Raw genomic sequence first — 24,783 nt, 5'->3', positions numbered from 1 at the left:
ATTTTTTATCAGTGCTCCTCCCCCTTTGCTTTTAATTTTATTGATTTCTTGGAGGAAATAGTTTCACATTAAAAATTTGGTTGGTGACTTTCTCGTGATGTCATTTAACTTGTCTCACTACCTCATGCATTCTCTATGGAGAGAATATATGTCCACTGTGGGGAAAAGTGCAAGCATGGTGCAAAGGAAGACAGCTGAATAGTATGTGAAGAGTATTAGGATTTTACTCTTAATGCTTAATGGTTTAAAAGTCTCCATACAGGGCACACAATGAAGAAGAAGTTGGTAAATACTTCTCTCCTAATTCCAATAAATTAGTGGTGTGATTTAGAGACTTAAATCCAAGTTTGATTTTGGGGGGAAAGAATCAGTGATGTTGTGTGTGTCCTCTCTGATCCTATTATGAGCCTCATAATATCCAGATTTCCTGTTTCCATTGATGACAAGATTAGGCGTTGGGTTCAGGAGTTTTTAGCTATTACCAAGTCCCCTACTAATTTTTCACCTAATGGATTTAACATTCTTTGATCTTGACGTCCTGCCTCCATTATTTCATTAAAAGTTTAAAAAAATAACAGTTTTCCACCCCTCTCTCTCCTCCTGCATTTATTAGCTGGAATCCTTTACATAATGAGGAATTTTCCCACATCACTCAGGCTACCCTGCAATATAGTATGTAGAGGAAGGACAGGCCAAAGGCTTGACTCCCTTTACCTATGAAAATTAGGAGAATGAATTCATGTGCTGCAGACTTCTAATGGAGACCAACGATTTTTTAAAATGTTTTTATACATTAAGAACTTACGCGTGTCAGAGAGGAGAAACAAGATGGATGGTGGCGCAGGTAACAGCTGCACCCGCTGCCTCCCGCAGCCACAACAAAATCACAACTAAAATCCAGAACCACCGTCACTCAGAGCCTCCTGAGATCTGGCTGCACAGAAGCCCCACAACCAGGGAGCTGAAGCAGCACCGAGACCGGGAGGAGGGGCTCAGATGTGGCGGGTCGGGGCTGAATCCCGGAGACACGGCCGCGGGCCCACACCCAGTGCCGTGGGTTAAACCCGGGAGGGAATCTCGGCGGTGGGGGTTTCCCAGAGGAGGGAGGGGTCCCAGCCCCACAGCAGGCCCCAGCCCAGGGCTCCAGGGCGGGGAAGAGACGTCCCCACAGCTCCGGCTGTGAAACCAGCGGGGACTGTGGTTGAGGGTCGCGGAGGCTGCGGGAGCCCCAGCAGCTCCTCTAAAGGGCCCGGCACGGACTCACTCGGACGCTCCCTCTGAGCCCAGCGCCGGGTAGCAGCCTGAAAGGACCCGGGACACTCGGGGAGGAACTAACCTGCCTGAGATCCGGGCGAGAGGTGGAGGGCGGCTTCCTCCCAGGCAGAAGAGCTGGCAGAGGCTGTTGCTCCTTTGGTGAGTCCTCCCCGCACACAGCCGGCAGGCGCCATGTTTGAACCTCCAGCACCTGACTCTCACCTTTGGCCCCGCCCTGTGATTCCCGGAGGCCCCGCCCCCGCCCACCTGCAGGCTGGTCCAGGCCATTTCCAGGGGCTTTTCTGTGCAAGTGGCCTCTGGAGCCTCATGTTTAGGACTCTCCTAAAATCTCTCCAACAAGCAGCAGTGGGCCCCATACGGCTTGATAAGTGGCCCCACCTGGCCCTAGTGGCAGCTGCATTGCCCCATAGCTTGGCCTCTCCTGGGCACCTCCAAGCCCAGCACAAGTAGCAGCCAACTACGGTTTGCTGTGTAGCTCATGCTGGGGGGCCCTGGGCAAGGCACTGGCACAGGCTGACTTTGCACCTCCCGGGAGGCCTCAGAGACAGTGCACCTGGTGGTCAGGTTCGACCACGCTGGATTACAACCCTGCCACAGCCACGAGTGACAGGCTCAAGGGGTGCACTTGGTGAACACCAAAGGCCCACTGAAGTAAACCCTGCTCCATAGGGGCGTCTCCAGCACAGCAGCTCTCTGGCTGTAGTTGCAGCTGGTCCTCACAGCTGGTTGGCCTGGGGATCGATTCCTCCCAGTGACGCCAATAGCAACCAAGGCTCAACTATAACAGGACAGTGCACACAGCCCACACAGGGGAGCACCTAGAAGGCCCAGCTCAGGTGACTGGAGAGGCTGAGCCACTGGACCCTACAGGACACCTACTACACAAAGCCACTCTACAAATTCCAGGAGACATAGCAGCTCTACCTAATACATAGAAACAAACACCAGGAAGCAGCCAAAATGTGGAGGCAAAGAAACATGTCACAAAGGAAAGGACAGAAGAAATCTCTAGAAGAGGAACTAAATGAAATAGATCCAAGCAAGCTAACAGATACAGAGTTCAGAATTTTGTTTATAAGGATGTTTAAGACTATTAGGGAAATAAATGAGAAAATCGGTAACATAATAAAGTACCAATTTGAAATGAAGGCTACACAAACTGAAATGAAGAATAATTTACATGGAATCAACAGTAGAGTCGAGGACGCTGAGAATCAAATCAGCAATTTGGAACATGAGGAAACAAAACACACCCAACCAGAAGAGCAAAAAGAAAAAAGAATCTAGAAATATGAAAATAGTATAAGGAGCCTCTGGGACAACTTCAAGAGGCCCAACATTCATATTATTGGGGTGCCAGAAGGGGAAGAAAGACACTAAGAAATTGAAAACCTATTTGAAAAAATAATTACAGAAAACTTCCCTTACCTGGGGAAAGAAATAGACTTACAAGTCCAGGAAGCACAGAGAGTCCTAAACAAGAGGAACCCAAAGAGGCCCACAGCAAGACACATCATCATTAAAATGCCAAAGGTTAAAGACAAAGAGAATCTTAAAAACAGCAAGAGAAAAGTGATTAGTTACCTACAAGGGAGCACCCATACGACTGTCAGCTGATTTCTCAACAGAAACTTTGCAGGCCAGAAGGGAGTGGCAAGAAATATTGAGACTGATGAAAAACATGGAACTACAACCAAGATTGCTCTTCCCAGCAAAGCTATCATTTAGAATTGAAGGTCAGATAAAGAGCTTCTCAGACAAGGAAAACCTAAAGGAGTTCATCACCACCAGACCAGCACTACAGGAAAAGTTGAAGGGTCTTCTTTAAGAAGAAGCTAATGAACAAAAGGATCTGATGAACTAAATAAATCCAGAGACGTTGATGCATGCAAAAGAGGATCATTTTTTAGAGGGAAGAGGGAAGGGGGGTGGAGGGTGGGAAGAGATTAATGAAAGAAGTTACATGCATATATGCATAACCCATGGCCACAGTCAATAACAGGGTGAAGGCCTGGGGAGGGGTGGGAGCGAGGTGGAGGGGGTCAACTGGGGGGAAAAATGGGACACCTGTAATACTCTCAACAATAAAGATAAATTAAAAAACACACAACTTGTGTGTGTCTGTGTATCTGATGTGTTTTGCTTTTAGTCCTTTCCATATGGACACTTCCCTGGCCTCATCGTAGGCCAGAGAAAACCTCTTCAAAAGACTTTTGTGTCCTTTTGATGTGGTGCCTTTGGTCTTTGAGTACTTTTTTACTTTCTGCAAAAAGTTGTCTCAAGCTTAGTTTGTACATTTTCTGACCAAGACCTGGGATTAAGAGTTCTGGTTCATTTTTCATCAAAAATATTATTTGAAAACCTTACCCTAGCCACGATGTATACTATATTTAGATGTTTATTCTCCTAGGCCTTTTTCTTGGGCAAAGCTATGAAATACATTCTCTTTCAAATGATAGAAAGAAACCAGAAGTTCATGCTAAAATTTTGGATTCAAGTTTAAGATCATAGTGCTTGGCTAGCTTCTCTGTTTTTATAACTTTGTGTATTTTCTGTTACTCAAATTGTTCATTTGCCCTATCATCTATATCTATCTATCTATCATCTATCTATCACCTATCTATCTATCATCTATCTATCTATCATCTATCTATCTATCTATCTATCTATCTATCTATCTATCTATCTATCTATCATCTATCTATCATCTATCTATCTATCTATCTATCTATCTATCTATCTATCTATCTATCATCTATCATATCTATCTATCTATCATCTATCTATCATCTATCTATCTATCTATCTATCATCTATCTATCTATCTATCTATCTATCTATCTATCATCTATCTATCTATCTATCTATCTATCTATCTATCTATCTATCTATCTATCATCTATCTATCTATCTATCGTCTATCTATGTATCTATCATCTATCTATCTACTTATCATCTATCTATCATCTATCATCTACCTATCTTTCTATCTATCATTTATCATCATCATCTACCATTAATCATTTACCTATTTCAAAATAACAAGGCCATTAGTATAATTAACAATAGTCTAACAAATGTAGTTTAATGTATTTTTTGGTCCTCTTAAATTCCCATTAGTTTATGCTTCACAAGGACTATATCAATAATCCTATTTTAATGTCAGTTTTAGTGATTCCAGTCTTAGTGTAGTAAAAATAACAACCTGTCATACAGTTTAATTCATATCTTTTAGTTTGTTTTCAACTTATAGGAGTTCCTTTTGACTTTGTTTCTTTTGTTTGTGTTTAAATAATTGCACCATATATTTATATGGTTTCAAATTCAAAACTATGTAACCAAGTATTTTCACAGGTGTTGGCTTCCCTCTACACCACTTTGTCCTTTATACCTTCCTCTCTATCTAATTATTTTGATTAATTTTCAGTTTATCTATGTCTTGCTTTTTTGACGTTATAAGCACATATGTATATATGTATAATTATATGTCTTCCAGTTTCTTACATAAAGTGTAGAGTGCTATAAGCTGCCCTGCGTCTTGCATGTCCCCTAACAGTTTATGCTGCAGATCACTTCACGTCACTGTACTGCGAGCTGCCTTCTTTCTTCTTTCTTTATACTACAGCTTTATGCAGTAACATTGTTTACTCCATTTCCTGTGGGTGGGCATCTTTCAAACCTGTTGTTTTTATAAATAACATCAAGACAATTAGCCTTTGTATATAGGAGTCCATATTTTTCCAATGAAACTTCAGGATAAATTCCTACAAGTAAAGTTTCTAGTTTACAGTATACTACACATAAAATTGCCAAATTCCCAAGGTGTTATACAGTTTGTCTTTCCACCCATCATGTGTGAGTGCCTGCTTCTGCATGGCCTCCTTGAATATTATATTGCAAAACTTTCATTATTTTTATCAATCTGATAAGTGAGAAATAAAAATCATAGTTTTCATTTTAATAAAATTTGCATTTTTCATGTTAATGTAAGGATGAGCATTTTTTCATATGTTAAAGAATCATTGGATTTATTTTTCTGTCAATGATCTGTTCATATCTTTTCCTCATTTTCATTGAATTTTTGAATGTTTTCTTCTGCTTGTGGGAAGTGAAAAACTTCTAACCCTGGCTTGGACCCACAGTGGCTCTGGGCAAGTAACCCTGTTCACCCTCACAAAAAGCATGGTAGCCACTGGGCACATACAAACCATTTACCAGGTTGAGAAATTGATTCACAATAAAAGAAACAATTTGGCTTTTACAGTTACTGGTCTGTGGTTGCCGTGGTGGTAGGTAACATTCAATCCACTTTATCTCCTTCAGCTGCAAATAAAATTGTGCAAATGGAAGTCTAGTTGAAGAACCAATCAGAGGAAACCAATACTGTAACAACATGTTATTTTTAACCTTTGGAATATGTCATTTTTTAACCTTCCCCATGTAAGTGGGGAAAGACCACCACTCCCCTCATTTCACATCAAACTCTAACGTACAAAAACTAGTTTATAAATGTAAATCACAAGGAAAATACAGTGCAACAGTAATGTAAAATAAGAATGCGTTCTGATTATACGATATAAGAAACACAGATATAGAGACCTAAATTAGATAATTCCATCACCATAATTACAGCTTCCCAAGCACGGTGCTGTTTATTAGGTAACTCTCCCTTTTTTGTTATAATATTAAGGCAGACTTCCTCCTTTGCCCCCAGGAGGACACATATTATAAACCTCCTGACCTCCAGCCAATTGGATCCATTAGCATAGCTGTGCCCTAAGAGCATACCAAAGAGACAGGAATAGACCCAAAATCACTGAAGCTGAGGAAAAGCTCCATTACGTCAGCTAACAGGAGCCATCAATGAGGGAGCATGAACTAGGCTTCTAGGATGGACCCATTTTACCCTAAAAAGTAAGTGGGAAGATGAAGATGAACATCTTGTGTACCTGAGATAAAATCATTTTCAGAATATTTTGTATTTCATTTTCTCACTTTGTTTTGGAACTGACCTAAACTAATTTGGCTATACTTCAGTCATTAGATTCTTTTTTAGTAAAATTTGGAAGCCTCAGAGTTTGAAGTAGGGGAAGGGTTAAGGTTAGCTACTCGCCACAACTTGCTAGCAGAGTTATAATAATAGCAGCATGCACAGATATTTATTAATAATATAGTGACATAATCCTTCCTATAAGTTTGACACCCCTATCATCTCTGACGCTCTGAAAACTCTTGCATAAAAAGTTTTACCTAAGGCAACTGCAACACTATTCTAGCATCAGAATTTAGCCAGCCCTTTGCCAGATCAGAGGACCAAGAGTCCTCTGACCCAGCAGCGTACTAGAGAGCTTAAAGAGAGGTCCACGCTGCCACCCCTCAAGGCACGAGCAAGGACCCATGGGCGTGATGATTTGCCCACGCAAGGATGGAGAAGTGTCTGCAATATTCCAGCAAATGTGTCTACGTTGAATAACATTAATTTTTCCAACCCCATTTATAATATCCTGTATTCTAATTAATAAACCACCAACATCACCAGCCAAAACCCACTTCTCCTTTAGAGAAAGCCTCTGGTCTTGATGAAAGGTAAAGATACTCCAAGTACTTTTAATAGCGGCCTCTAGACTGCGGTCTTCCTTCCCATTACACTCTCAGTGGCTTCCCGTGCGTAAGATTTCCCGACTAGACATTGGCTTGCTTCTTGAGTGTGGCTCAAACATTATCTCACTGCTTACGCTGAACTATTTTAAAGTTTATTAGAGATAGTACAACTATTTTATGAAGAGAATAAAGTAATGCTTCTTTTCTATACTGTTCTTTTGTTCTATTTTTAAATGAAATTTTAAAATAGTCAAATTCAATAGCAATATTTTTGCCTGAGAAGAAATAATACAATTTCATAATCATATTTTTATATTGCCAATGTGCAAGGGATTTCCAGGTTTAGTCACAGAGGATTCTAGAACATTATTTTGCGAACAGTAATTTCCTCTCATGATAATTTTCTGATTAGAAACAGATACAAAAAAAGCAGTAAGTCTTCAACCCCTACTTAAAAGAAGTACTTTTCTAAGTGTATATACAAAAGTTCAGCCTGCCTTAATTGTCTCAAAGTAGAAGGTCATCTGATTCCTTGAAATCCAGGCATCAGAGCATTCTAGGTGCACTAGCCCCCAGTGTGTTTGTATGTGCTGAGATCAAGAGGGGATGGAGCCATGAAGAGGGCAAGGGGGCCTTAGGAAATCCTGCTCTGGGCTTTGGCAGAGAAGCTTTCATTTCTTCTATTAGTTTTTTCTGCTTAACTGCCCTACAAGTTGTGCCTGAGGATTTTTAGAGTGCAGGGAGGTTGTTAAAGGACAAAGACTGAAGTGTTGTGTGGGAATAACCAGTTGAAGTTGACCAAGATTATAAAGTAATTTGCAAAGCTATTTGCTTCTACACAGAGCATTTAAGTGTTAGAATATCATGCTACTACAAAAGAATTATCGAAAATGAGGTAATATGCTATAATGCACTGTACAGGCTATAAGCAATTATGGTGGGATATACTTTCTTCACTTGTATTAATAAGGCTGAGAAGAATATAAAGAAATAAAAGCCTGGAGTATATAACAACTCCTGAGGCAAATTGAAAGAAATTATGAAAGAATTCATTGTATTATTGAAACAAAGCAAAATGAAATGCATTGTGACAACATCATATAAATCACAGAATAATATCACATCTTAATAACCAATGCTGAGCAGAAGAGAGACTTCTATGTTGATTTACTGTGTAGAAAATGTGACATGACAGAGGACCCCTCACCAGCCAAATCTTTACATACGAGTGCTGTCAGTTATGCTTTCCTCTTGCGTGTATGACTGAGAAGTCACCCAGAGCAGAATGGGCATGAGCTGAACAAAATACGGTCAACGATTCTTCTTACCTGGCCCTGGTCTATCGAGTTAATGCTCTGACCCTCGACTATCCTGATATAAAACCCCAAGAACATTTTTTTATTCAGCAATATAAACTTTCAGCTAATTACCATGTGCCAAAACAAGGCAGCAGAAAGCATAATCTATTAGCAATAACTTGAGTCTAACAATATAATTGCATCTGGAATAATGAAATGTTCATTTTAGTATTAAAATTAATAATGTCATATCAATGCCATTAATAATTAAGGATCCTTTTTATAACATCACATCATTAATAACAACTCATTATGAAAAATTCTATTAATATCAACAATAATAAAAATAATATCACATTGTCTTTCTATAGTTACAATTTTGCAAGCATAATGAAAATGCTGTACACATATTGGACTAGACCCTGCTGTGTCCGAGGAGAGCAGTTCTGGGACGATATTATACTTTTAGATAAATAAAGTATCTTTCTGTTCTCCTAGACACTGATTTGTGAGTGGGAAATTTTGTCATTAAATACTCAGAAAGCACATGAAAATTCTGTTTAAAATGGTCTATTTCTATGTTTACAGGAAATAGTGGATGGAATTAGGGAGAATGCACGATAGTTTTTACTGTGCTAGTTCTTAGTTTAGTATTAGTCTACTTCCTTATTTGGAGTTGGGTGCATGGGATTATTTTCTTTTGCTTTGTAACTTTAACATATGTTATAAATAACATTTTTAATGCCTATAACATTACATAACATTTTTTATAGTCCACTTCCTTACCTTTCCAGTGAACCAAATCTCAGCTATTCAATCCAGGTAATTTTCTACTTATCCAAGTTTTCTCTATCTCAGGGATGTATTCTAACACATAAAGATACCTCTGGAGATCAAGTAGAAGCAAATGATAGCCTCTGGGTCAAATCTGTCTGACCACAGCCTGTCTTTTGTAAATAAAGTTTTATTGAAACACAGCCACACTCATTTTCTTTACATATTACCTCTGCCTGTTTTCACCCTACAATAGCAGAGCTGAGTAGTAGCAACAGAGATCATATGGTCCGCAAAGCTGAAATATTTACTATCTCAGCTGGCCCTTTACAGAAAAAGCATATTGACTTCTTCTCTAGATGACAGACAGAAAGTAATTTTGACATTTCCAAAACACAGATAAGGAAAATAAAAAGAGACAAGGAAATCAATATATCCTTAAGAACTGTCATGTTCATATTTTATATTTCATCATGATATTAGAATAGTAAACTATAGTTGCATTATTCATTGTTATTTGTTGTTGTTTGAGTATAAATGTATAATCTTAGATCAATGCTTGGAACAGAGATGGACTTAATGAAAGCTTGTTGAAGCAATAAAAGAGTACAAGTTGTAATTTAAGATTAGAAAGGATTTATCTTGAAATAATATTAATGAATTATTCTCATCATTACTTATCAATATTTTTCCAGTTATTGATCCATATTGAACCATGAGAATAAGAAAAAATACCAAGGTATTTTATAGGTCCAGTCCTTTATTTTACTTCTTATTATGAAAAATTTCAAACATAGACAAAAGTTGACAGAAGAGTTAAATAAATCCCCATGTACTCTCTACAAACCTTAAGCAATATTTAAGTCATGGTCACTCTTTGTTTCATCTGCTTTGCAACCTCTGTCTACTCTGATATTATTTTAAAACAAATCACATCAGTTAGTCTTTAATTATTTCAGTAAGTATCCCTAAAAGTTACAGACTTTTTATTTAACTATAATACCATTATTTACCTAAAATTAACACTAATTTTTTAATATTATAATATATCCAGTTTGTGTTTAAATTTCAAATTATGTCATAAATTACCTCTTTCTTTTATTTTTTATAATTTATTTTAAAATCAGGATCCAAATAAAGTCTACAAAGTTTTACAACCAGTTTGGGGATTCACAAGGCATGTCCTTCCCTTGCTTTCTACTCAGACTTTTAAAAAACAAAACAAAAACATATACAGAGAAAAAAAGAGGGTAATATTAGTTCAGCATAGAAGGTCTCTAGGGAGTGAAGAGTAGGGAAAAGCAGATGTGGTGTGTCCAAGTGACCTCTACCTCAGGCCTGCAAAGTGACAGTCCAAGTAAAGGTATGCTCCCAACCCTGCTTCTTCCTAAGAGCTTAAAGTCATCCCCTATTAGTGACATTATCTGGCTGCCAGCCAACAAATGGTTGCTATCAACACAGGTTCTGTGGTATCTGGGTCCCCCCCCGCCCCGGACTCATCTCCTCCCCTCTCCTCAAATTCATGTGGGATGGAGACTAGGCCCTTGGCTCCTCCCCAAATCATGGTCAAGAACAGGATACCATGGGCCAAATGGCCACATAGCTGAAGAGTGCAGCTACCTCCAAAGTAAAACAGCACAAAAGAGAGACAGTGGGCCACATCTGAAGCAGAACTAAGACAATAAACCAGTAACGTAAAAGAAGCATCAGACATACTTAAGAAGATACAGAAACATGTAAGCAATCTGAAGCAAAATCAAGAGGTAGTGAAAAGGAAGTGGGTCACCATGACTGAGATAATAGGTGTGAAAAAGATGATAAAGGGCACCTGTTAGATGTGGGACAAGTGAGTGGGTTATACCACTCATTGGATTCGCTCAGAAAGCAGCGGGAAGGCACAGACTCATAAAAACACAGAGGAAAAAGAAGGGAATAATACTGGAATTATCAGAAGAGAGATTTGAAAAAAGAAAAAAAAAGTTTTAACAATAAAGCTGGATAAATGACCTCAAGTACAAGGTGTTCATCTTGCTAAAAAGGAGAAGTAACGAAAGAGACCCGTACCTGGGCACATTACCGTAGTAATAAGAACACCAAAGGAGAACACAATTCTAAAACGCTTCCAGAGAGAGCGCGCAGATTTCCCGCACAGCAGTAAGAATCATAATGTCACCAAATCTATTAAAGCAACATCAAATTAAAGATATCCTATTTTTTAAGTATTTATGGAACAGAAATTTTGAACTTAGAATTTCAAAGCCAAAGTTCAGTGAAGATTCCCTCTGGTAGAAACAAACAAAAACAAACAAACAAACAAACAAACTCACAGTTTTAGCATCAACTACAGAGACTAATACCCAAAACACTAATGTAGTAAGAACTCAAGACGAAGAATTAAAAAACAAACCCAGGAGGATACTTCCATATATACAGAAAGTAAGGATAGTCCAATGCCTTGTAACAATGTGTTATCTTAAAAAAAAAAAAAAAGAATAAAAGAAGGGGGTGGGGGAGCCTGAACAGAAGAAAGGAAAAAGGAGATTGACTCCACAACCACCCAGGAACAATATAAAAAATTACCAAGATCTTTCTGGATGTAGAGGTAAAGGGAGACCAATAAGTAAAAAAGCATGGCTAAGTAAATTTCTGGTTTGGGAGGGTAAGTAGATAGACTATGTTTAAGACATTAATAGGAATAAGTAAATATGAGTAGAAGTCCCAAGTTAAGGACAACCAGCTTTTGGAACACAAATATATAACTTTAAGAAAAGCTAAATAAAAAAATCAATGCACACAAAGTAAAGTTTACAGAAGAAAACACATTTGAACGTTTGCCCATGGAAGCGAGTGGGAAGTGAGGATAGAAGGAGTGAAGGAATGAAGTAAGAAAGAGTCTTTCAGGAACCAGTGTCAATGACGAACCATCGGTACGTAGGATGAACTCCACCCTCTGCACCTGAAGTCCAAACAAAATACAAAAATGAATGAAATAAAATTACCATGTTTTTCTTTTGTTTAAATATTAAACCGGATGTTCCTTAAAATTTGGCTTTCCAAATGTACTTGTGTTGCAGCACATGAATATCTAGAATAATAAGTCCCCCGAATATAAATTAAACAATTTGTGACCCTATAGAAGTTATCTGAGTGAATGTTAGGGAAAACAAAACACAGAACTACCGTTCTCTGCCTGAAGAGAATGAACTGAGTGACTCTCAGTGGTTTATGATGGTGAATAATACCTAAAAACACAGCCAGATTCTATATGAGAGTGAGTTTTATTGCCTGAGCTAAAGGACACTGACATTTTGCTTCCATCAAACACATTATGTAAGGTTTTTATATACAAATCTGAGAAGTTTTGCTTTACTATTACAAATCCATGGAAAATAAACTGCAAGTGTGTTTGTTGGCCTGGTAGGTGATTGCTTTCAGGACATTCGTCTTTTTATGGGGAGGTAAAGGATCCTGAATTCTAATCTTGGTAGTGCTTAATTTTGCCCCAGTTTTCCCACGTACTAAGTAATGTTTGACATTGGCATTTGAGATGAAATAGACTCATCTCCCAGGACGAATTAGTTTCACTAAGGAAGGCTGCCATATGGAGAGTTCTGCTCTGTGAATCCCTGTAACATCCAATACGAAGCCTGAGCTGAGGGATGCAAACATTATCCCTTTACTGAGCATTGTCTTTTTGAAAGGGTTGTATGTGAAATCAGCAAAATGAGTCACTTAGATTTTTGTCATTGGGTAGAGGGCAGCTAGAGAGCGATCAAGAGGAAGCTGGTAGCTCCTTCCATAACTGGTAGGGCAGAGTAATAGGAAGAGTCTAAGCTATGCAGTTAGAAGCATGTAAGCCAGAATCTTGACTGTATTGATATCTGGCCCCTCTGAATCTGTTTTCTTGTCTCTAAAATGAGATATTAGCACCTACCTGAAAAATTTAGAGTTAAAATTTTAAAAAGATAAAACACAGAAAGCAACTGGCACATAGTAAGCATAAAAAATGTTAATTACATTTTCCATCCCCTTATTACGCATTCTGTTTCAAAGACAAAAGGGTATCGAGGTCTCAAGTCTAGTTTTTCTTTTTCATCTTCTTGTAGAAACCATAAGGATCTAGAAATAATTTCTTAAATTAATGTTAGAAGCTACAATTTCTGCTTCCTCTGTATATAATAAGAACATTGGCACCCCTAAATAAGAAGTGATGATCAGGAGAAGAAATACAGGTAGAGGAGGGTGATGATGAAATTCTCACCTGAGTATATTTTACTGGGCCATGAGTCAAGCATGTCCATGTTCTGCTCACTTCTTAGACTTCTGACACTATATCCCACTCTCCTAATCCAGGAATAGAATCTTATTCCTTATGCTGCTCCTGCCTCCACCAGGGCTTGCCAGGACTTCCTCAATTTGAGAAGTTCCTGTCTTCATGGTTTACAGAAGGTGGTTTTCTAGGATTGGCTCCTGTTTATGCACCAGATACTTGAACATGACAATGACTTAGCCTCCTTCAGGACTTGATATTTGCTCCAAATTTGTATAGATGACTTTCTAGACCCTGAAAAAGAAGTATTTGAATTTCAAGCTGTTCGAATAACAACTGAAAAAAATAACAAGCAATAAACAGGAGATAGCTATATTTTATTGACTCATTAGTGGCAGTTTCCTTGCAAAGGCATGCTGCTATTGTGCTTAATGGCTTCATTTTTGTAGTGCAAATATGTCTAATTTACACACTTGACATACTTTTTTTTTTTTAACCCTCACCCAAGGATATTTTTTCCATTGTTTTTCAGAGAGAGTGGAAGGGAGGGAGAGAGAGAGAGAGAAACATCAATGTGAGAGAAACACATTGATCGGTTGACTGCTGAACATTCCCTGACCAAGGACAGGATCGAGCCTGCAACCAAGGTATGTGCCATTGGCCAGAAGTGAACCCATGACATTTCAGTCCATGGGCCGATGCTCTAACCACTGAACAGAACTGGCTAGGAAGACATAATTTTTTTAAATATAAGGATGTATTTTGAAAAAAATACTTGTATATTTAATCCGTATCCTTCAGAGGAAGCAGAGTTTGTCATCCCCCAAAATATGCCTTTTGGAGAAGTTATTTTAAGCTGATTATTTTTAAGAAATGAAAGACTTAGAAAAAACCTTTGATCTTCCCCTAACTGCCTAAAATAATTTAGAAAGAAGACCTGCTCCAGGAAAGGAGGTATCATCATAGATAACTATAGTTTAACATGGACTAGACAGGGAGGAACCTAGCAAGGCTCATTTGATCCAAGTGCTGTGTCTCATTGCTAAAGATGGCCCAGCAAACATTTGTTTACCAAATATTTGCATTTCCATCTCCTTGTGAATTGCCTTCTTGCCCTTTGTCCCAACCCTCCCCCCTCACCTTTCTCTTTAGCTCAAGACTGCATATAAACCTCAACTGCCTGATTTGTCCTTAGGTCTTATATTCTTATGGAACCTTCATGTGTACATATGTAATAAATTTGGTTGTTTTCTCCTGTTAATCAGCCTCTTGTCAATTTGGTTATTAGACCAAGCAGAAGAATTTGGAAGGGTAGAAGAAAAAATTACTTTTCTTCCCTACACCCACAACAAAATTTGATATAAATAAAAGAACTGCACATAAAGTAATAAAAGTAAATTATGATTAGAAGGAACTATGTTAGCATAAACTTACATTCTTGGAGAAGAAAGAGCTTTCAGAAGCAAAACACAGAATAAAGATGACATGAATATACAAATGAACTCAGCTATTCAAGAGACCAATGGCACATAAATATATAATTAAAAGATAAATGACAGAAAAAATAACTTCATGTATATAAAAGGATACTGGTAGAGTGTACACCTATGCAGTGGGGATGACTAAAGTTCTTCAAACAGGGGAATGCCTTTAACAGAGCTTATCATTGTATATATTACAAAAGTCAGAGCAAATGGAACTTTCTTTATAAAAATATCACCAAAATATTTTACTTATGATAGATATTAGCCACATAAATAAAAATTTAAAAAATTTGTGTTCCAAATTTACACAAAATTAAAGAATTTATAAGTTAATACTTTTTGGCATAGTTATTTATGTTTTATTAACATAAAGTAAGTATGACATATAAATATATTTAACATAAATATCGTGTTACTTAACAAAAACAGTAAAAATTACAAATTGTATAACCATGTTTCCACATTATCAACATGCTTTAAAGAAGAAGCTACAAAATTAGCCTGTGTAAACACTGAGAGCCAAAGTAGTTATCAACAAAAAATACTTCACAATAATGTGATATTTAAATATTAAAAAGATAAAATATTCTACGCAAAGTTCTTAACATAGGGCTTGAGAGGTAGGGCTAAATATCAGCTATCAACATTGGGTAGGCCTGAGAACAAAATCTGGGAGCTCTCCTTGGTACTGACCCAAATAGTTACAGAAGGTTCCAAGAGACAAATGATGTGGTTGAAGTTCAAAATATGTTTCAAATTAGTCTGAGATAACCACTGATGCTAGAAAACCTTTGTCCATATAAAAAGATTCATGGGATAGAATTGTATGAAAAGGTAGGTGAATTATAGTAATTTCTTTTTATTTAAGCATTTCCATTTTATTCTGTCTGGATGTATTTGGAATGCAGGCAGAAGTACAATGGTTCTGATAGCTCCAGCTCTCAGTGGCAGGCTCAGAAAGCTGGCTGATAGCTCTGCACTTATCATATGTTCTGTTGCCTCAATTCTAACATGGAGTCCTATGTATTTAATGCATGTGCATATGGTTATATATTCCTTTAAAGGAAAAATTTAAAACATGAACTTGAAATACTTAAGTATGAAAACTTATCAAGGCAGTCTGACTATTTCAGTAGTTTTATACAAATAAAAATAAAACTGAATTTTTATGTAGGAAACAGAAAGATAATCCATTTTTAGAGTTCAATCAAATAGAAAGGAAATGAGTTCTCATTGTTTAAGAAAAAAAATGGTCACACGTAAAGGGGAAGACTTGTTTCTACTAGATATTCAACCTGTACAAATATACATTTAAATAGCCACTTTCCCTAGTATCCAGTCTTTGAAATATCCATTTAAATAGCTTTTGGCTATGACTACCTAGTTTTTAAAATAGTTTTTTGTTTTCAGTGTCAAACATTTGGTGTCCATTTGCTATACTTAAAAAAAAGTGTGGGCAATGTTGTGTCTTTTGAGATACAGTAACATGACAGAAAGTGACAAATGGGGGAATGTGTCACAATGAAGCATGATATATTATAGCAGTGTGATATGCTGATACTCAAAGAATCCATAATATGCATCTTTCTTTTTCTTTGCTGCTACAGCAGAAGAGATTATTCTTATAGATTAAGGTACTACTGTCACATTTTAGGTAGCAAAGTAAATATATTTCACTACATTAATATTTCTCTATAAGACTGTCATGTGCTTTTTCTGTACTTCCTTTCTATTAATTTCAGATTAGCGGTAGATGCATTTATAAATAGAAATCTATCCCTTATGCCTGACTTATCCAGTGGCAACACAATATTCTGAGTCTGCATTCCAAGTCATTAATAAGGAAAAAAGATTAATGCCAACAATGGACACTAGTGTGACTGAATACAAAGAATAGGTTTAAACACAATTGTATTTTGATGCTTTCCATAGGCTCCTTTATACAGAATTACAACAGTGCATAAAAATCTCTAATTTTAAACAGAAAAGTATCCAGATCATTAAAATAGACTTTTTAAACAAAAATTGCATTGCTGTTTTATGTGTCCATTCAGGTTTAGTAGATCTTATATATTGTTTTGTGGTTCCACATGTTAGCAACCAATAACATCTATAATGTTCAATAAAGATGGCTTATCATCAGCTTTTCAATTACAATTAAAAACTCTTGGCTTTTGTTTTTTCTAAAGAGGTATGCATGTTGCCCTGTTTCTCAGAAAATTGCTAAGGTATGTTTTGAAGCCAAAGCAAACAACATATAGTCTGTATTATTAGGCATTAGTGATCACATTTTATATTAATGCCAAAATAATATGCATTGTGAATACAAATGCAATATTAATTTACGTTGAAAAGAGGCAGCAGTTTTGTGCTCAAAGTAAAGCTCTGTTAAGATGCTTTTATTTCTTTCCATCATAATCTCTTTCTACTAAATTTCTTTATTTCTTCCATTTTCCCCCCTCTCATTTATTATCAGGAAGGGATGCCCACTGGCCTATTTGTACAGCCCCATCTCATAACTACTAGAGTGTGGCTTAAAATCAAAAGCCTGTTCTACATATGAAAAGGGTATATAAGTGAAATTAAATAATCATTCTGAAAAAAGTTACTACTAGGTATATTGTAAACAACTTTCCCAAGACTTGGTGACTTTTGTACCATTAAGTTGATTCTTTTGTCCTTACCTACTTATATTAAACTCTGTATATACAAAGATAAGCTTATTAAAACAAAATAGCAAATGAATTTATTTTCACAAGTCAAAAAATATAAATAATTTGTGAAGCAATCACATGAGTTATTCCATTTCCCCTCACTTGTAAAAATTAGTAACAAAAGAGAAATTACAAGCAGGTTACATAGACTCATACTCATAACTAAGTACGTTTAATACTTCTCTGCAGCAAAGGAACATCAATATGAAATGAAAATGCTGTGGTATTAAGTGTGAAACTCAACGTTTTGCATGTAATAAATTAGATTATTTAAAAATTTTTCCATTAAAATTTTTATACTTAGTAAGGAGAATATTTAGTCATAAAAAAGACCTTCTTTTTTGAGGTAAAATGTCATTTTGTTCTAGTAGAAGAGCGCAAAAACATTAACAATACAGAATGTTTCTTTCCCAGAGAAGAAAGGCATTTGATTATAAATATGTTCTTTTATAGATAACTTATTTTTAGTGAAGGTCTATTCTAAACTCTCCCTTAAATGTAAAATCAGAACTACTTCAGAATTATTAAAAACTTAGCAACAGATATATTTAATGGGTGATGAAGTTTATAAATCATAGTATCACAATACAAAAATAAATGATCAAAATATTCTCACATAATTACCTTTCAGGACACAATTCTTAACATAAAAATGTATAATTTGTTTTAGAGAATGTTAATATAAAAAGGTAATTCTGGCCAGCTTTTAATTTTAACAATAGATATTTTATTTTAAAAATATAACAAGCTTCTATTGTTTGGAAGAACAACATTATGAACGTCATCATAAATATTTCTATTTCCATAGATACCACTATGTCTAAATCACTTAACATCGGCAACAATTCCAGCCCAAGTACAACCAGAATATCTGCTCCCTAGAAAAATGTACCTTATCACACGAAATTAATTAATTTTTCTGTAATGTCCATTGATAGAGAAAAAAATAAAATAAAGCTACTTTCTCTCTAGATATTTAAATTTTTGTCTTAAATTTGCTTTTTTCAATCTCCAGATTAATTTCAAACTGACTTATCATTAAAACAGTAGCATCCCAATAAAGGAGCAGTCTACACAGTATGTGATAGATAAAACTACATGTTGAATTGCATTAAATTGTATCATTGAGCATCTTTAAGGACATAGCTCATTGTGAGCTAAAGAAACCTTTTATTTTTAAAATCATAAACCTTTCCACAATCTCATATTTCTGATCTTGACTTATGTCTGATTCCTTTTTATAACTCAATGTACATAAAATCTACACAAGACCAAACTGTGTTGCTTTTGGAGGGGGGAAAAACACCCAGTCTTACTATAACCATAGACAGACAATATAGGTTTATAGAGCTTCCAATATCTGCATCAGAATAGCATTTTGGTAACTCAAACAAATCAAAATTTTAATTATTTAATATTCATTAAAATGTTTAGAAAGAATTAGAGAAATTATGTGGAATTTTGTTTGTCTTATTACCAGCCTTCAGTTCAGCTGTAATAGTGGATAAAACATATTTCACAATTCAACTCAAGTTTCAGAGACTACAGTAGCAGCCTAGGCCTCTCTCTTTCACTGTTATCTATCCTTTTGGTGTTCTTCCTTCCCACACAGGTAGCTCTAATCAGTTGGCTGCTTTACCATAAGAATTATACCATAGGAATATAGTGCTAAATGTTTAACCATTGACGTTTCAGAAGAAGAAAAAAAGGGCTTATTCATATTGTTTGCTGATTCCTTTGGTAACCCTACTCCCAGCACGGCCAATTTCCTGTTACTTGTGTAGTGTTTGATTCATAGTAGCAGACCATTATATAGTATTCCCACCATCCCTATACAATAGTTGTAAGTAACACCAAGAACATAGGAAATGTGGTAAAATACTTAATTTGGAAGTAATAGATTTAATATAGTTTGCTAATTGTAAATGCTGGTTATTTTATACAACCAAAAGCCCTGAGAATTTAATAATTGACCCTTGTAAACTGGTATTAGTTTACACCACTGAGTTTACTCTAGAAAATCTTCTATAGATGCTAATTTTAAAAATGTATACTACTTGAAATGTTTAGTGTTAAAACTAAAAATATTTGAAAGGCTGACAGCTTGGGGTGGGGACAGGAGTAGGCAGGTGGCATGGAGGGATTGAGGAAAAAGGAAAAAAAAAGAGAGAAAGAACTCATGGACATGAACAACAGCGTGGCCATTGTAGATGGAGAGGGTGGGTGGAGGTGGAAGGTTTGGGGAGATAAAATGGTGATGGAAAAAATAAAATAATAAAATAAAATTTAAAAAGCATAAAAATTAACAGTATTATAGTAATCCCATTGGTATTAATCTGTCAAATTTAAAGTAGCCAGCATTTTTATGTCTCTTGCACAAAAAAAAAAAAAAAAAAAGAATCTTTGTTATTATAATTTTTTTAAACCCATAGAGTTATCTTTTTAAAGCCTGGCTCTTTGGCCAGGCTATCATCCTTAGCCAAGACATTGCTGATTATCTTTGCTAAATGATTTGTAACCTTGAGGATATTCTGGGCAACCCTTGTACTTGCGTTGGCTCACTTCCTGGGAAGGAAAGATGCTGATGGAAGACAATGGATACAAACCTCCCTTGAGAGTTTCATACTGATATCTGAAAGGTAGCCCTGGGGGTAGGAGAAAGGCTCCTAAATAGTCTAGGGTGGATATTTTGAATAGGACATTAATGTATAAATCAGCCTTTATTTTTCTGAGTTGCCTCCCAGGCTCCTTCTGTATGGAGAAATAAGGCAATGACCTTAGAGCACGGTTCTTCACTTTTCCAATTTAAAAAGTACCTTAGTGGCATATGACTATGATCTCTCTCATCTGTGGCCCTGAAGTATAGACAGGAAGAGAATAGATTTGGTCAATGAAACATGAGACAAATGTATTATGGAATTACAATTCCTAATGAGTCAGTAGTTCCCTAACTACAGTTCTACCTGCCACTATTCTTCATGGCTTCACATAAAACAGAGTTCTTTCAACCTCTGGGAGAAGGTGCTTTTTCTGGCTCAGTGAGTTACCTGATAACCTTTCAAAGATCAAATATCAGAGAGACAAAAAAGATGAAAAGGGTCTCTTTAAAGGAAAGGAGAGAATAAAATTTTGGGGTGTTCAATTTCAGTACAACTAATACTACTAAATAGTACTATAATTCTAAACTCATTTTGGATACAGAAATTAGATGCTTTTTGAAAAGGAATTTACATTTTATGTGGCAATTTGAATGTTGCAAATTTCTTGTATGAAATTTAATATGGTTAAATCTCATTGACATTATTGTGTACACGTATTTTAATAACCTGTGGTTAGCGTCAACGTAAGTAACATTCAAACCTGTGAAGGAGTTTTGTGAGTTTATTTGAGCCACTGTCGACACATGCCGGGAAGCAGAATCTCAACAAATTGAGATAATGCTCCAGAGAATGGCAGTTTTGCACCTTGTTTTATACATTAGAATCAAAAGATGTACGTGGGCTACATTAAATCTATTGGTGATACGTTAGGGAGGTGAGAAAAGCAAAGGGGGGAAACCTCTGGGGCTGGATAAAAAGTAAAATGATAGACATGTACTGCTTTTACTTCTTATACTTCAGGATAGTTAACAGCCAACAATTAACTTAATAACAATGAGAAGATTTGTGGTCTCCACAGAGCGGTGCCTGTGTGTTGAGGGGTCTGAAAAAAATTACTTTGACATTCCAGCTATATGTTCTCATAGATGCATAAAGACAACGGGCAGGCTCAGTTAAGGTAAAGATTGGCCTTTGTCAGGGAAAATGCTGGCCTAGGACATGACTGCCCACCATAAACTGCGTTTTAGTTTAAAAGTTTTAATTTCAGACCATTCTTTGTGGTTACTTTAGGTCTCTGAGTTTGCAAGGCCGCCACGCAGGCCTTCCCTGAGCTAGTCAAGTTAGCATGTGGCCCCTCTTCCTCCACGTTAGGACAGGAATCATTGATAATTATTAAGAATGTTTTTATTTTTAATCTTTTTGCAGTATTTTTATTATAGCCACCTCTTTTCTTTCCCTATAGGAATTCATTTCTGCTAAAATCCAAGACACTGACTCTCATCTGTGTTTGCCATCACTGCAACTGGAATGAGTAATTTTTCTTCCACCCTTCGTCTTCCGTGAGAATGTGAAGTTTTCTCATATCATCTGGATCTAAGATGAATGAAACTTGACACATTTATTTAAAGGAGCTCCTTAACTATATCATTACTGCATGAAACAATCTAAGGTTGCTTTTGACATTTCACTGTATGTGAAATTCACTGTGAATTAAAGTGAAATGAGTAACTAATAAGATGAAACATAGTTATTTGACCTATTTTTTCCTCCTTATATCTGCATTATAGTGGAGGTAAAAATCATAAAGCCAGAATTCATGGATGTCTCTTTGTTAACCCTTTATTAGGAATCCCTGTTTTACTAAATGCTGATGTAATTGGTTATGCACATCACATAGAAATACTGTAGAGTGTTTCTTAATGTGTACTCTTTGATTAATAATTTATTTAAATAAAAAGTATTAATCTGAAATACAGATGTTTTCACAGAATCAGTTTAGTTTATTCTAAATACAAGCTCCTGGGTGACAAAAGCAAAATAAATAAAAAGCATACCTATTTTTGAATTTATATTCTGTCCTGAAAATACAAAAACAACAACAAAAGCTAATGTTTTCACTGACAAAGACTTAAGAAGGCAATTAATTTTAGGTTGTTTTTGTAAATATGAGGCTTTGAACTGATCTCTCCATACTTTTTACCTTAGAGTAAAGCTACATTTTGGAAAGTAACCAAACATATTAAGATAATGAGTTTGTAATCCACAGCTTACTTTATATTTTTGCTTCATGTTTTTATATGTGTTTTAAGAACTAAATTTTCAACAGAATTTTCCATATTAAAATTTCAAGTTCAAACTCAAATTCTTACCTGTTTAGTTACTGTGCTAATCTTGGCTAAAGAGTATTGCTTTTTTATGACTGTCACAGATGAAATGCTATCTACAATGTTATTTTAGAAACTCTGCAATAAAAATCTTATTTAATATAAAGCCTCGGTTTATGTACATCTTACTTAATATCAAATAGAATGATATATTTGATATCTGACCAGTTTGGAAAGAGAATGCTGACCACATAAACTACTATAAGAGTATTTTGCTTGCTTTGCTGATTTTAAAGCAAATGGCAAAATACTGCAGATTTATGGTGCAGTATATTGATGGAAATACATTATAACTACCATGCTCAATAAGCAACCAATTTAAGGTTTGAAAACTAATAAGCTACCAGCTCATATATAAACCCCACCACATATTAAATAATGGAAACCTTCTGAAAGATCAAATAAAGAACATCAATTTAAACTTTTAGTCAGAATTTTGGTTCATGAATAGCCTGACCTGTCCATGAATCGATGGAATAGTTATTTAAGTTAGAATAGGGCTCTGTCTCTTAATATAACACATTAAGTTATCAAAGTTCAATGTTACTGAAAAAAATTCCAATTTTTTCAAGCACATATTAAAGTATAGGAGAGTAACCAAGGAATGCTATTATTAGTGAGGAAAAAAATACAATAAGTTCTTGAAACTGTACTAAGAAACATACTCAAGTAAATTTAAGTCATCAGAGTATGTAACATGAGAAAACATTAAAAGACAGGTAGACACACATAGAGGAAATTATAAGTGATTTAGTGTTTTTAAAAACCTCCATATTTAAAGCTAGGTGAGCATGGTCTTACTGTATGTTCTAGAAACCAATCTAGGCACAATGAAATGCTGGGATCTGACTCTGGACTTGGGCTTACTTTGTTGTGGACCTTAACTGTGCAGAGGTCAAGGATACTCAGTGGAGTTATGACATAACCACTTATCTTCTGAAGGATTCCTAGGAATTTGGATACCTTAAATAAACCTGGCCTGGGGTGGGAGTGGAGCAATAGACTATTTCTTCATGGTTATAAACTGAGCTAAGGGACCAGGATAAATCTACCAGTTACTTCTGGAAGTTCCACAGAGGCAGCCTGAAAAAATAGAGAAAGAGCAATTTTTGGAATCAGAAAGCACCTGTTGCCTGGCCGGGTGTGGTTCAGTGGCTGAGCATTGACCCAGAATCCGGGAGATCGGGGTTCGATTCCCTGTCAGGGCACATGCCCGGGTTGCGGGCTAGGCAGCCGATCAATGACTCTCTCATCATTGTTGTTTCTATCTTTCCCCCTCCTTTTCTCTCTCTGAAATCAATAAAGATATGTTTAAAAAAAGAAAAAAGAAAAAAAAGAAAGCACCTGTCAAGGTTCACTGTGCTCTCCTACAAGCCTTCCCTATGGACCTGCGGATTAATCTTTCTACAATGATAAACTAATTATGTTTTTCAGACTCTTTAACTAACCATTTATAATTTGGCATTCTTCATGATTTCAGCCTTCAGTGAATTGTCATAACTTTCAGAATGAAACCTATGCTGCTTTTCTTGGACTAAGAGGTCTGGATCCTGTCTTCTGGCTCTCGCTTCTCACTCTTTCCATGTTCTGATTGTATTAAACTGTTTGAAGATATTTGAACATGCTTTGCTCTTCCATACCTCCATGCCTCTCACACACTACCTGAAACATCTTTGCATTTGAAACCTCCCCTTCTAACTTCTCCATCTTACCTGCTTTGGAAGGAATCATTCCTCAAGATTCAGTTCAAATATCCCTCATCTAGTTTTCTGGCCCAATCATCCTCTATTTTCCCATCCCCGGGCTGAATAAAACATCCCTCTTAGGAGAGTTAGAGCTCTCCTAACTCTCTTTTTACATTTCTCTCCAAGCCTATAATGATGTCGTACTGTAGCTATTAACTTACTTGTTTTTACACTTCAATAAAATACAGTTCCCAAGGCTGACATTTAACAAAGATGTCTGATATCTAAAACAGTAAATTAAGAGCATAGGTCTAATAGAGAAATACGGCACTGTGAAAGACCAAGCTTTGAATCTAAGACACAGGTGCATGTTCAAAAATCTTAGAGGGTAAGAAATTTAGTCACAATACTGCAATCAAATTAAGTTCCCATTTAAAAATGGTCAAAATTAAATCTCAGTATTGAAAAATGGTGATAGTAACTCATTTTATTGGGTTTAACCTGAAATTATTTTTTTAAATAATGGTCACTAAAACTTGTGACAAATCTGTACAGATATTTGTGGGGGTGGAAATCTCAAATTCAAGAAGCAAGTCACAAATGTTGAAAAGAGTAATTTTGTTGAAAGGCATCAGAAAAAGAAGTTTCCATACTTCACAGTCTGTAAGAGATATGTCATTGGGATTTTAATAGGGGGT

Source organism: Miniopterus natalensis, chromosome 5 (genome assembly GCF_054644295.1).
Source record: "Miniopterus natalensis isolate mMinNat1 chromosome 5, mMinNat1.hap1, whole genome shotgun sequence".
NCBI classification, from domain to species: Eukaryota; Metazoa; Chordata; class Mammalia; order Chiroptera; family Miniopteridae; genus Miniopterus; species Miniopterus natalensis.
Note: the sequence above shows the minus strand (reverse complement) of the source record.